The 15,257-nt window shown below is 33.0% G+C and overlaps 1 pseudogene; it reads left to right on the top strand.

Annotated features, from left to right (window-relative positions):
- Window positions 1–13,547: 13,547 nt before the first annotated feature.
- LOC110108113 lies at window positions 13,548–14,778 on the top strand (annotated as a pseudogene).
- The last annotated feature ends 479 nt before the right edge of the window (window positions 14,779–15,257 follow it).

Genomic DNA, 15,257 nt, shown 5'->3' with positions numbered 1-15,257 from the left:
CAATGTAGTATTCGATTACAAAATAGGAGAAATCAAAATCTGCGTGGTGACACAATTTTTCTTCTCCAATATGGGCTTGTTAATTCTGGCCTCTAACACTCATCCAAATCGTAAGCTTCAGGCTGTTGGAAAACCTCAGGCTTTTATGTCGGTTTGTTAGAGTGAGTAGCCAAAAAAGTTTCTTTCATGACTTTTGGAATCTAAACTCTCTTTCACCAACTTGGTGTGGTAGAGGACCGTACAACTTTCACCTGCTATTAGCATGAGGCTCGCACATATGCAGCGCATCGAGCATTGTCTGCCTGAAATTTGGCCATTATTAGGCGGGATTAAAACATTTAATATTAATTTTTAGGTGGGATTAGGTGGGTTACAATTTAATAAATAAAATAAATTTTTTTTAAAATTTTTTATAGATAATTAAACTTGCTAGTGAGCTTGCAAGCCAAGCCTCGTCAAACTTGAACTTGAGCTTGTTTAATAAACGAGCTTGAGTTAGAGCTCCTACTCAACTTGTGTCTTCTTCCTCTTACCTTAATGATTCCCCCCTCTCTTTAGGAGGTCCTACCCTCCCATTTCTACGCCATATGACCATAATTTCATCTCTAACCTTACCCAGCATGACCCAGTGACTAACGAGTTTTCCCTATCCTTTATCCCACCTACCGCCAAAATCCCTTTTATTGCGGATGATCTTTCTTTGGGGGCTCTTGATTAGAGCCTTTTTTTGGTTGGATATTCCATTCAGCCTAGGCCTACATATCTGAGTCTCCTCAATGTCATTAAGAAGTTATGATTTCCTAAAGGCTTGATTGACCTATTATTATTGAATGATGGGTTCTTCATCTTTAAGTTTTTTTCTCTCGAAGACTTTGATGTCGCTTGGTCTGGGGTCCCCTGGTTCTTTATCAGCATACCTTTTATCCTTCAAAAGGGACACATAAGTTCAAACTGAAATGTGATGAGTTCAGGTCCATCCACATATGGATCAAGATTATGGATCTTGGAACCCTTTGAGGATCTCAAAGATTGCTAGCTTCATCTGCTACTCGTTGGTGGTGGATGCTCTCACTACGAGGAAAACTCGTCTCACTTTTTCTAGGGTATGTGTCATGATTGTGAGTACTTCCTCACTTCCTGTTGAAATTCTGATCTCTCTTGATAGAGATGATGTATTCCTTAAGATTTATTATGATTGGAAGCCTACCCCTTTCTTGGGTTGTGGCTCAATTGTTCAACCTTCCAACTTATGCCATATCTATCCACAGTCAAAAGTTCCTCAAACCCAGCAACCTCATGATAGAAGCACCTCTAGAGCTCAGCCCTCTCGCCTACCCAACTCGAGGCCCCCTATTATCCTTTTAACACTGCTCAACCTTTACCAAGTCAAAACTCTATTGAAACTTATTTAATATGAGTTAGGTTTTTAGACCTAAACTTATGTCCCAATAGCTAACCAAGATGGGGGGAGGGGGGAATTGGTAATTTAAAAAATTTACCTCTTGTTAAATGAAATTTAATATTCAAAATTGATGAAATTTCTTAGAAATTTTAAAAACTATTTTTCAACCATAGATAATAACAATACAAAAAAATAAAAAGCAGCGAAAAATAAAAGACACAAGATTTATAGTGGTTTGGTCAAACACCACCTACGTCCACTCATTGAAGTCTCCCACTTCAGGTATTGCACTATTACCACTAGTGGCTCTCCTTTTGCCCCAACAGCAAGGCTGAGAAGCCTTCATAAAAACTCTCTTCCACCACTACCCCATGCAGCAGAGAGCCGTCATTGTTTTACACCCTCCAAGTGTAGGCAGAGTACCATTATCCTTTTACACTCCTTAGTGTAGGAAGAGAACAGTTGTCCTTTTACACCCTCCTAGTGTAGGCATAGTACCGTCATCCTTTTATACCCTCCAAGTGTAGGCAGAGAACCTTCCACTTTTCACACTCTCCAAGTGTAGGCAGTGAACCTTCCACTTTTCACATTCTCCATGTGTAGGAAAAGAACCTTCCGCTTTTCACACTCTCCAAGTGTTGGCAGAGAACCTTCCGCTATTCATACACTCCAAGTTTAGGTAGAGAACCTTCTGCTTTTCACACTCCTCGAGTGTTGCTAGAGAATCAGATCTTCTTGAAAGATCTTTTCTTGAGAAATCTAGAAGGACAAGAGAAAAGAGTGAAATAATCATAAATTACAAACAGAGATCCTTACCTTTGAGTAACCAAGTGAACCCTTTACGCTCCAATAGTAAGAAATATCCTTCAAACACTCTCTCTCACTCTCTCCTTTAAATTCCCTTATGTATGCACAAAGACCAAATGATAAAAAGATTTCATTAGTCTTAAGTGAACCTTTTATAGAAAAGAAACAGAAAATCGCCCAAAACTATAATTTTTAAAATATGAACATTCACGATCGTCCCGTATGATTGAAATTCATACGTACGAATAGTATAAAAACTGTTGCATACAAACTCAATGAAATTCGTACATATGAATAGTATAAAAGCTCTCCCCCGGTGTGTGTGTGTGTGTGTGCTAAGTTACTCAATAACATCACACTCTCTCAGGCTCAAATAAAAATAAAAAAATACAGACTTTAATTTTACTAGACATTCTAAGCAGATCTTAATTTGAAGTCTTCAATAATTTGGGTATGATGTCCCTAAAATGATATTACTCACAAGAGAAAAAACAAATATTCCAAAATATGTTAGGTGAAAATAATAATCAAAATAAAAATTTTTGTAATCATCAAAAACATAAAAGTTGCAAGAGTGTAAAACATACAAAGCTAAGTAGCAACTCTCTCAACAATCTCCCCCTTTTTTATGATGAAAAAATAATTATTATTTGTGTAATTTTGAAAGTCCTAAGTTTCTCCTAAACTCCCCCTGAATGAATAAGCATGTGAGAATAAGGGGAATTTATTTTGAACAAATCAATTTTTTTTTAATTTAAAGCTTTTCAACACAAAAAAATAATCACACAAAAAAATGACACTAAAATGCCAAAATAAATACAAAACATTTTAAAAGACACAAACAACACAATCAATCAAATTTCAAACAATATCTCTCCCCCTTTTTGACAATAAGCAAAAAGAGAAGAAGAAACGAATAAACACAGAAATGTAAGAAGTTATATGAAAAGCTTTTGATAATTGATCCTGAAAGAGATTGATTTATATTTGGAATAACAAATGTCATTAGGGAAAAAGAAGAATTTATATCATTTAAGTATAGATATAACATACACTAATGAGTTACTCGGTTCAGTTGGATAAGGACCCTAAGGGAAAATCTGTTGATCAAAAGAAATTTAGAGGGATAATTGAAACTTTGCCTTACTTGATAGCTAGCCAGTACTATATCATATTTAGTGTTTGTTTGTGTGCTAGATTTCAATCAGATCCAAAAGAATCACATTTGATAGTAGTAAAAAGGATTTTAAGGTATCTGTTAGGAACTCAAAACTTAGAAATTTTGTATCATAAGTTTAGCTATTCATTTGAAATAATTGGTTATTCAGATCTGACTTTGCAGGTTGTAGGGTGGATAGAAAGAGCACTTATGGAACATGTCAGTTTATTGGAAATTCTTTAGTCTCTTGATTCAGTAGAAAATAAAATTCAGTAGCCATATCCATTGCTGAAGCTGAATACATTGCATTAGGAAGTTGTGTGGCACAAGTACTTTGGTTGAAACAACAATTGATTGATTTAGGATTAACTATAGGCACTATTCCAATTTATTATAATAATACTAGTCCTATTTGTATTTCTAAAAATCCTATTCAACATTCAAAAACCAAACATATAGACATCAGGCATCATTTCATAAGGGATCATGCATTCAAAGGAGAAATTGAATTTACTCATGTTTCTACTGAAAATCAACTTGCAGACATTTTTACAAAATCTTTAGCCTTTGATACTTTTAGTGCATTAAGAACAAGGCTTGGTGTGATCGATTTGAATGCTTAATTAAAATGTTTCTGCAACATTGTTGTGTGTTTTTAGTTTATGTTTTGAGTGTATTTATGAGTTTGTGATTTTCTATATTAGTGATTTTGTGATTTTATGTATTTCTATTATATTTTTTATTGTGTTTATGTTTTAGTTTTGATTGAGTGCATGTTTTGAAAAATTGAGTGACAATCATCTAGGACAAAAGGATTTTCGAACAGGACGAATTATGTTGTGCCAATTGTCGGATTTGAATCGTTTGCGTGCAGTTTTTCAGTTTTTTATTTTAACTTTGTATGTACGATCGTCTGGACAAAATTTTCAAACGACGGGATGATTGATTGACAGTTGAATGGAGGTTGTTTTTAATACTATATTCGTACATATGAACCTTTGGTTCGTTCGGACAAATGCTTGGTGGTTCGGTGTAGGGGACGGTTTCAACTGCCATTAAAACGATCTTAAATTTCTGATCGTCGAGGAAAAACACCTATTCGTCTGTACGATCGTTTGGACAAAAGTTTGTACAAAAGGACACTTCGTAAGTTGTGTGATTACGAAAAGCCATTTCATTTTGGACTCATTCGTTAATTTAAACAATTTTTTTTTGTACGGGACGAACTGAATTTTGTATGGGACGAAAGTAATTTCGTCTGTATGAATAGTCGTATTTCATTAAATTGACAGGCTTATGAACTCAACAAGCAAACTCACACATCCCTTTCAAACCCTTTCTTCCTTTAGATCTTATCCATGGCAAGTTCAAGCAAATGACAAAAGATTCTAGTCAAGGGTCCACCCAGAAACTCTTCCGATAACTTTTTGTCCAAAGCCAATGAAGAGTTTTTTCTTAGATTTGTCTCCGCTAAGATCACCCCTTCTTGGGTTCTTATTCAAGATCAACCGACCTTTTAGGTAATGAATCTATTTGCCTCTCTCAATTTCATCTCATTCTCACACTAGTCCACCTCTACAACCAATAGACCATTCATTATTTTCTAGCAAATATGTCCTTCAATTCTGATCACTCTATCATAAGGTCATATGTTTTTAAGAAGAAAGTTGAAATCACCAAGGCTGACCTAGGAATCTTTTTGAACTTAAGGACTGAGGGAACTACAGCTCATACCATGACCACTACTTTTGATTTTGACTGGTCCAAAATTATTGAAGTGATTAGAGTAATTATATTTAAGGAGCATATGCCTAAATTCTCCAGTCTTATTTGTAATGCTTGTATCATCCAACATGTTCTTCAAACTTCTATAATTCTTAAAGCTAGTGATAGCGTCAGCATTACTCCTCTTCTTTCTATAGTAATCTACTTGATTATGACTGACCAACCAATAGATGAAGCCCAACTAATCCTTGACTATCATTATGGACTTTCTAAATTTGGTCATGTCGCCCATAAAAAAAAGAAAAACATTACTTTAGGACATCTTGTTGCCTTCATTTTGGAGAAGAAGTATGATTTGGTTCATCCAGATCAAGATTTTAAAGAACCTCTATACTACAATGACGGATCATTTAGAGCAATCTTAAAAAAAGATGAACCACGTAAACCACATATTATTAGTGACTCAGAGGATGAACCTGTACCTGCACCTGCTATTGAACCAAATTACCAAGATTTGGTTCATAGATTTGATCGCTCAGAGTCTCATTTTGATAAAAAATTTGATCAAATTAAAACTCATTTGCAGCAGCAGGATACTCAATACAATCAGGACATGGGGTATATGAGAGAGCAGAAGAATGATATTAGTTCCAACATGCTTATGATAAGCAATTATTTTAACTTCTTCAGTACTGTACCTCCTCCTCCTCCAGATCAAGGACCATCAGAGTGATTCATGTACTTGGTTATGTTTTTCTTTAGTTGATGTGATTGTGAGGTAGTATATTGTGATGTGTTTCATTGTGATGTATTTTGTTTTAGTTATGTGTTCGTTTCATTTGATGTTTTTGTATTTGAGTTTTATGTGGTATTGATATCTTTCCTTAGATTGTAATATCCATTATAATGATATCAATATAAGTTATCATGTCTTTGTTTTAATCTTGTTTTGAAATGTGTGTTAGCCTATATGACAATCTTTAAAAATTTTATTCTTAAAAGTGCTATACCTTAAAGTGCAACTTAAAATTGAATTCATTAGAAAATCTAATTTTTCTAAATTTAAGTTTTATTAATAACTTGATGTAATTAAGATTGTCAATTTTATGTCTCTTATTAGACTACATTATTGTTTAATATTATTATTTCAATTGTAATGTTTTCTTATTTTGTATTTTATTGATCAATAAATATTGATGCACTTAGAAAATTTTAAAATTTTTTATTATTGATTTTGGAAAGTTTAAGATTACTCTTGAAAAATATACAAATGTACAAGAATCAAAAGAAATGCGCAATGGTTCGCAATTTTAAAAAGAGGCACAAAATAAGCCCACAAGTGAAAAGATGCACAAAAAATGTGCCACAACTATTGAATAAGATGCGCAAAGTGTCACATGCGGTAGTTATTTCTTTCTACAATCATTTAATCTCTTAATTCAAATTGATCTTCTGTACATTTATATTTCGTATTGAAATTTGAAATATATAAATTTTATATTCATCCTTTATGTAATGATATTCTTTATCTTAATGTCTAAATTGATTCATGTTTTTGATACATTCTTTTTTTATCAATGTTATATCTCTTCTTAAATTATATGAATCATTTTTATTTGCCTAATGATTTAATTTTATTTGCAAAATTTATTTCAATCACATTCAAGGATCAATTATCAAATGATTATCATATAACTACTTATGTTTCTAGTCTTTTTCTTCTTCCCTTTTTGCTGTTGTCACAAAGGGGGAGAAAATATTATTCGTATTATTGTTCTGTATCGTATTATTGGTATCTTTGTTCTGTATCGTATTTTTGTTTCATATCTTATCTATTATATTAAAAAAAAAGAGAAAAAGATAAAATTATTGTGCAATGCCTCCTTATTTTCATATGTTCATCAATTCAGGGGGAGTTTAAGAGATTCTTAGAATTTGAATATTATACAAACAATAATTATTTTTCCATCATAAAAAAATTGGGAGATTATTAAGAGAGTTGTTATTTACATATTTTACATTCTTGCAACTTGTATAGTTTTGATGATTTCAAATTCTATTATTTTATATTTTATTTTATCCTAACATTTTTTGGAAGATTTGTTTTTGCTCTTATGTGGACTAACATTTCAGAAAAATTAAACTCTACTTAATGAAGACTTCAAATCAAATTCAGCATGAGATAGCTTGTAAATTTTTATTGTATTGAGTTTGAGTGAGAGTGATTGTAACTGAGTAAATAAGCACACACACACGCACACACACTTGGGGAGATCTTTAAAAAATCATATTGATCGTATGGGACGAACCATGTTCGTACGGTATGATCAAGTCAGTTATCCCCTAAGAAGAGCAATGGAACGAACAGGAAGTGAGAAAATTTTTCTAAGTCCTGATCTTCTAGACAAATTTTTCTATTCGTCCTAGGATGAAATGGTCTCTGGAGAATTTTCGTTCAGATGAAATCCTATATTCGGGCCAAGACAAAATGCTCTCTGTTAAAATTTCATCTAGACGAACTCCAATTTTTCCAAGGACCAAATGCACTCTAGAAATGTTTTGAGTTAGACGAGCTCTTATTCGGCTTAGGACGAAATACTCTCTGTAAAAATTTCATCCAGACGAACTCCTATACATGCTAGGATGAAAATGCTTTCTCCCTTCATATTTTTGATAACGTCCTGCAGTTTGTTGAAACCGACCTATGGTATAACTGTTTGTACAGGACGAACTTAGTTCATTCAGAACGATAATCACGTATGAAGTCAGTTCGTACCAATATACATTGGGCTCATATGAAATTGTTTTAAGTAGATTCATCCAGGATGATCCACGATCGTACCGGACGATCCACTATGTACAGACTTAAATTTCAGCAGCTTTTGGACGGCTTTTTGTGTCTTTCCTATATAAAGTCCAATTAAAACTGCCTCTTAATCTTTTTTCCTACTGATCTTTGTGCCAATTGAAAGGAGAGTCAAGGAGAGAGTGTGAGATAGTGTTTTAAGGAGGATTCTTACTACTGGAGCGTAAAAGTTTTACTTGGTACTCAAAGGTAGGAGTCTCTACTTGTTGTTTGTGATTACTTCACTATTTTCTCTCGTCCTTCTAGATTTCTTGTGAGAAGATCTGTCAAGGAGATCCAGTTCTATGCCGACACTTGGAGAGTGTGAACAGCCGAAGGGTTCTCTGCCTACACTTGGAGAGTGTGAACAGCCGAAGGGTTCTCTGCACACACTTGGAGAGTGTGAAAGTACGAAGGGTTCTCTGCCCACACTTGGAGAGTGTGAAAGGACAAAGGGTTCTCTGCCTACACCGGGAGAGTGTGAAAGGAAGGACGGTTCTCTGCCAACATTGGGAAAAGTGTAAAAGGATGATGGTTCTTTGTCGCACTTGGTAGTTGTTGAAGAGAGTTTTGTAAATGCTTCTCCGCCTTGCTGTGGGTGCAAAAGAAGAGTCAATAGTGGTATTAGTGCAATACTCAGAGGGTGGCTCCATGGAGTGGATGTAGGTCGTGTTTGACCGAACCACTATAAATCTCGTGTCTTTTATTTTTTTCGCTGCTTTTATTTCTATAGTTTTAAGTTGTGGTTGAAAAACCTTTTTCTATAAAATTCACTAAAGTTATTTCTCGGTTTTAATTTTTAAAAGAGAGTAAATTTTTAATTACCAATTCACCCCCCTCTTAGTTTGCCGCTGGGACATAAGCTTAGGTTTAATATTGTAATTCATATTGAACAAGTTTCAACATATTTTACCATGCTCAGTAACATTTAGGTCACTTTTCACATACAACCTCGATCAGCTCAAGATTTGGTAGATTAGGATTAAAGTATGTATTTTTAGTTTTTATGTACTTTTTATATTTCTTAAGTCAATTAGATATTTTGGTGGATTCTAAAGCTAAGGATCCTTACATAGACACACACTCAAGGGGGTGAGTTAGTGAGTTAGGAAAAAGTTAAGTTTTTCAAACTAATCATACAATACAATTTATATAATTCAAGAGGATCAGTTAACTAAAAAATACTTAAATAGGGCACTTGTGATAATTAAGATTGATTAAACTAATCATATTGTATGACTCCTACCATAAACTATTAATGATTATAATAATCAAAATAGCCACTAATAATATTTTAAGTAATATTTTATAACATAAAATTTTTGTCTAATCATGCTATATGATATGTATCATACTGTATGATATATGATAGTCATGCCTAAATTCATCCAGTGATTCTGAGAGAAATTATTGTTAATTTTTTTAATCAGATCGTACAAGACGATTGGTGATGATTGTACTATATGACCTAATTCTTGCATGGGATGAAACTTTATCATCACCATCTTCCAAGACAAAATATCATAGTTTTTCAACTAATCGTATATAATGACCCCAAATTTTATACTATATGAATTGAGTTCTACATGGGACAAAAATTTATCATCGCATATCGTACTAAATGATCAGTACGTTCTCTTGATTTGATCGTAAAAAATAATGCAATTTTTATTATCTGAAAAGGTTATTTTATATTAATTATATTGGACGATGCTCACAATTATCCTGGATCATCCATTCAGCTCTTTGAACTGATCGTACATGGTCTATCTCTTCTTATAGTATTAACAAGAGTGCTTTGAACTAATTATAGATGATGATCTTGGATCATACTGGATGATCAGAGTTGATAGATTGAAATTTTGGCCTTTCTAAGAAGCTCTTTTTTTTTTAAATCTATCTTAGTCTTTTTTCCAAAAAGACGTTTATTTCTAAGTACCTTGAGAGAGAGCATAGAGAGGGAGTTAAGGAGTGCTTTGGGAGAGAATAAAGGGAGAGTTGTTTGTTAAAGAGAGTTGTGAGGGATTCACTGGGTTACTCCAAGGAAGGATCTTCCCTATGTTCTTCAAGCTTTTGCCTTAATCCTTTGGTGGCTCTAGGGGGAACAAAAATAAGTCATGGTTCTCTACCATCAATAAGTTGGAGAAAAAGGAGTACATGTTCTTTTCCTTCAACAAGAGGGTGAAAATGGATTCCAGGTTCTCTGCCTTAACTAGAAGAGTGAAAAAGAGTATGTCCTCTGCCATACCAGGTTATTTGAAAAGATTTTTGAAGGGTTTCTATGCCTTTCTATGGGGGGAAATTGAGAGACACTAATTTTAGTGCAATACCTAGAAAGGAGATTTCTAGGGAATGGACGTAGGTCAAGTTGGACTGAACCACTCTAAATTATGTTGTCATTTTTATTATTATTTTCTACGCTATATTTTTCTATGATTAATTTTCTTGTTGAAAACTCTAATCTTTTTGTTATTGTAAAATTAATTTGCTTCTGCATCAAGGGATAAAATTTTCTACTTTTTAGATATTAAAAAAATTTATAAAAGTTTTTCTTTGTGTTAAAGAAAATTTAAAATTGCCAATTCCACCCCCAACCTCCACTCTTAGTAAGCCTCGGGCATGTTCTTTGAGGTCTCCCAACCTCCTCAAACTTTCATTTTATACATATTGTAACAGAACAGTTCAAAAATATGTCATTCTTATCAAAATAATCATTAATTGTGATAATATTTTCTACATTATATATGTATATATATATATTTGTCATTGGTTTCTTGGTAACGTACTCAAGATTGAAAGTACATTATGTTAAATTTTTATGTAATTTTATAATTATCTTTTGACCCTCGATTGTTGGTTAGTTTTGAATAAAGGTATGAAGAGTTTTATTAGGCATTTAGATTTTGATTTCATCGCGGTTGATTTATGAAATTGTACTATTTATGATTCTAATGAATTTTGGATTCTTGTATTACTGCTTTTATTTTAGATATATTCTGATCTAATACCCTTTTTGTCTTTGGCTTATAATTGATAGTTGAATCAACTCATTATTGTAATGTATAGCTATTTATTTGATGTTATTGCCAATGAATATGATCAATTTTTTATTTTTGTTACATAAAAACTTGTAGTCATTTTGATAATGATTTGCCCTTTAAGAAAGGAGAACTAATGAGAGGATGGGCTTTTCTGCTATAACTTGAATTGACAAATGGATCTTATGTATATGTTTAGTTGATACAGAAAATTAATAATGATAAATTTCTTATATATTGAAATGATCAATTCTTAGGTATTAATTTTTTGTTATTGAGTAATGTGTAATTTAGAGAAAATGATTTATTTATTGAGATACTTTCATTTCTTAATTTTGCCTGATCATTATTACTTGCCAATTGTTGAACTACTGAACAGTCTTTCGATTCTTTCCTTTGTTAATTATGTAAGCACATACCTATATTGTAATAAAAGGAAAAAATCTTCTTAACTTTTCTTTTCAATAAGGCCTCTTTTAAGAGTAAATTTTCATTACATTGTGTCTTGTATAGTAGGCTCGTTTCTTTTGTAGATATTTTCAAAGGTTAACTTGGATGTTTCGTTCCAAGATTGATTCAAGTAAAATTGCAATTCCCGAAAATGTAGTATATAGAAAATTTAATTAGCCCTGACCCTCCTCTCTTTGTTCCATAATGCATTATATTATGTCTTTCCTTTTGATTAAAAGAGTTTGTAATTAGCTATTCTTTTTAGTGGAAATTCACTACTTTATAAGTTTTCAACTTGTCCAGCTAACTATGATCGAGTACATAATCTTTCTCTTCTCTACAATATGTTATTTTGTCACTTGCATAAAGGAAAAGCTAATTTCATGATTAATGAGCTTTCGATTTGAAATATTAAGAAGATTATCTTTTATCCACTCTTTTGATCAAAGTTAAGAAAATTTATGAAATCTGTAAATATATATTCTATTTTATGAAATATTTTGCACTCATCTTTTTTATCAAACTTAAAATAAATATTATACTTCAATAATATATTTAATAATTAGAATTACTTATAGGGAAAAAATAAATGTTTTATCTTTTTATCCTAGAAAATATAATTTAAATTTTCATAATATGAGTTCTTATATTTAAGTTTTTATTCAGGTGCATTTAATGCACGTGCAATAAAACTAAATATCTGAAATCTACACTACAATTGGTTCTTTTAAAAGTTCAAAAAAACTAAATATCACAAATCTCCACTAAAATTTGTTCTTTAAAACATTATTTGAAATAATTTAAGTTACAATATTGCATCAAATTTTCATATAATTGATGAACTCCATTTTGGCAAATTACACTAAGTGCCATACCAATTTCTATTTACAATTAGTCTTTTCTCACATAACTCGGCACTTTGTTTTAAGTGAAATTTCCCTATACAAGATTGTGTTGGGAAAGTAACCCACACAGCGTCTACAAACAAGAAATAGGAAATGCAGAAAAAACTGTAATAATGTGGAAAATTTTGAAATCCAAAAAAAGTTCGAGCCACACAACAGGAAGAAATTCACAAGGAAAATTGGGAGAATTTGTGCAAAACTCTTTCTTACTCACTCTCTCTTTGTCTCTCCTTATTCAATACATCATTCTCTACACATAATAGATAAAGAGGCAAAAATAAAAGTAACCAAGGGGCACAATACTTCAAGTTAAACAAGAGAAATGAAAAATAAAATTTTTAGCCCCACTTGCAACATTTCATCGCCAGGTTTGGAGTGCCACAAGACTAAACTCTATGTCAGTTGTCTGACTTACTAAGTAATTACGTTAAAATATATAGTGTTGTGACACTCCTCTCTCTGTCAATCTCTAACCGAACTATACATCAAGACAACATTGTATGAGAAAGGAATAAAATTGAGTACAACCAAATCAAATGGCCGACACCTTTCAACAAAATTTGATTGATAGGAATGCAATTAATTTATAACTTTATCACAAACTAAAACTTAAGAAAAAAATAGCAAGTTGGTAACATAAGAACAAGGCCAAACAATAGACATTTGTTTCCTTCTTTATAGGCCAAAACACTTATTTGAACTTTTATTCTACCATCTAATCTCCCCTTAAAATAATGACTTATATTATAAACTAAATTCCTAAAGAACCCCATTATGGGCAATAATCAACCGCCTATAAAGCCCCACCTCCACTTGGCTTACTCATTCAAGTTATGCTAAGCAGAGCTTCAAAGTTCTATTCTCATGGCTAAATCATCTTCTCTACTCTTCTATTATGTTCTTCTCAATTTGTTCTTCTTTTTTCTTCTAATTGAAAAGAATTTTCTAGTATCAACACAAAAGCCTGTTGGAGAATACCATGTCATTGACGTCAAGTCACTATTGCCGACGAACTCTTGCTCTGTGCCTAATAAAAGTTTTTGAGCAATTTCAATAATATCTTAATACCCTGTTGGAGACTTATTTTTTCATAAAATATTTAGAATAATAAGAAATCATGCATCAATTAAGCTCATTTGATAGATATCACAAGCTTAAACGTGATGCAAAAGAAAAAAAATAAGTGCATTAATTTGTTGTTCTAACTGTGACAGGCATGAACCCTTCCAAGCTCAACGTGGTCCACTCTCATGGCCTATGCTCATCCAGGATGTGCCAGGACAAGATGACACATGTGGAGCTCTACCGTCAGGACCAAGCCCGCGTTGATTACATCCATTGCCAAGCATCCAAAGCCACCACCCACCTAAACCCTATTGGTGACTCTCTTTTTGCAAGAGTTTCGACAATCATCGATTATGCTATTAATCGCAATAGCTATATCGTCAACATAGGCCTAGGCACTCCTTCCAAGTTCTTCTCATTTATATTCGATACTGGTAGCGATCTCACTTGGACTCAATGTGACCCCTGCGTTAACTGTCATAAACAAAAAAAACACATTTTTTGACCCAAACCAGTCATTCACCTTCTCCAACATCCCATGCAACTCTAATTATTGTACCCAACTTGAACAATTTGGTTGCTCCTCTAGCTTCACCTGCCTTTATGAGGAAGAATATAACGATAATTCTAAAACTAATGGCTCCCTTATTGAAGACACATTGTACTTATCCAATGATATTATTTATAACTTTGTCTTCGGCTGTGGACATAACAACACTGGCATTTTTGGACTTGAAGATGGGTTATTAGGCCTCGGTCGTGGGCCTGTTTCAATTATTAACCAAGCTCCTCAATTGTATAACAAAATATTCTCATATTGTCTACCATCAAGGCCCAATAGATTGGGATATCTCAAACTAGGAAGCTCAGGCCTTAGTGTGAAGTATACACCGATGCTAACCAACCCTGATATGCCATCCTTCTACTTCCTCAATCTGACTGCCATTTTTGTTGGGGGTGAAAGGCTCGCCCTTTCACCTACAATATTCAGTGGACCTGGTACAATATTGGACTCCGGCACAGTAATTAGCCGCCTGCCACCCACTGCCTACTCTGCCCTCTGCGATAATTTTCGAAAAAAAATGAGCAATTACTCGATGGCGCCACCAAGATTAAATCTTGACACGTGCTATGACTTCACTAACTACCCACAAGTGATCGTGCCAGAGATTTTGTTAATCTATGAGGGTGACGTGACGACAAACTTACATTTCACAGGGGTACTTTATAGGTTCAGTAGATCTCAAGTGTGCTTACCCTTCATTGAAAATGAGGATGATAGTGAAGTTGTGATCATTGGTAATAGGCAGCACCTCACATTCGATGTAGTCTATGATGTGGGGAACTCACAAATTGGATTTAGGGCTAATGGTTGTAGCTAGTGATGGATAGACCAAGTTAATAGGGTTAACTGCAATGTGTTGATGTAGCTAAAATGAATATGTTCCATCATGTTTGTTATAAAATTGGGGTGTGCGTGACAATAAATATAGTCTTGAAAAGAAGTTCAATTGTATCCAAATTTTATGAAATAATTAAATATCAAATGAAGGAAACTTTTTATGAGTTATTGAAAATTATTAGGATGTGATTAATTTCTTTATAATTAAGGGAACATGATGACATTAATTTTTGGAGGTTAGAATTTTGATTGTCAGAGGTAAAATTTTTTCTTTCTTCACAAAAGAGCTTATACTTAAAAAAAATGAAGACTGCAGGATGTGATGTTTTTTGTTCAGTTTCAAACCCTTACAAAGTCAAATCATCACATATTTTTCTTAAACTTTATCCTTTTGGTTCTCATTTTTTCCTCAATTTTCATTTTTGTTATGTTATGTAAATGAAAGCATTTAAGGCTTGT

Source organism: Dendrobium catenatum, unplaced genomic scaffold (assembly GCF_001605985.2).
Source record: "Dendrobium catenatum unplaced genomic scaffold, ASM160598v2 fragScaff_scaffold_1022, whole genome shotgun sequence".
Lineage (NCBI taxonomy): Eukaryota > Viridiplantae > Streptophyta > Magnoliopsida > Asparagales > Orchidaceae > Dendrobium > Dendrobium catenatum.
The sequence above is the reverse complement of the archived record's forward strand: the minus strand, read 5'-3'. Positions and strand labels throughout refer to the sequence as shown.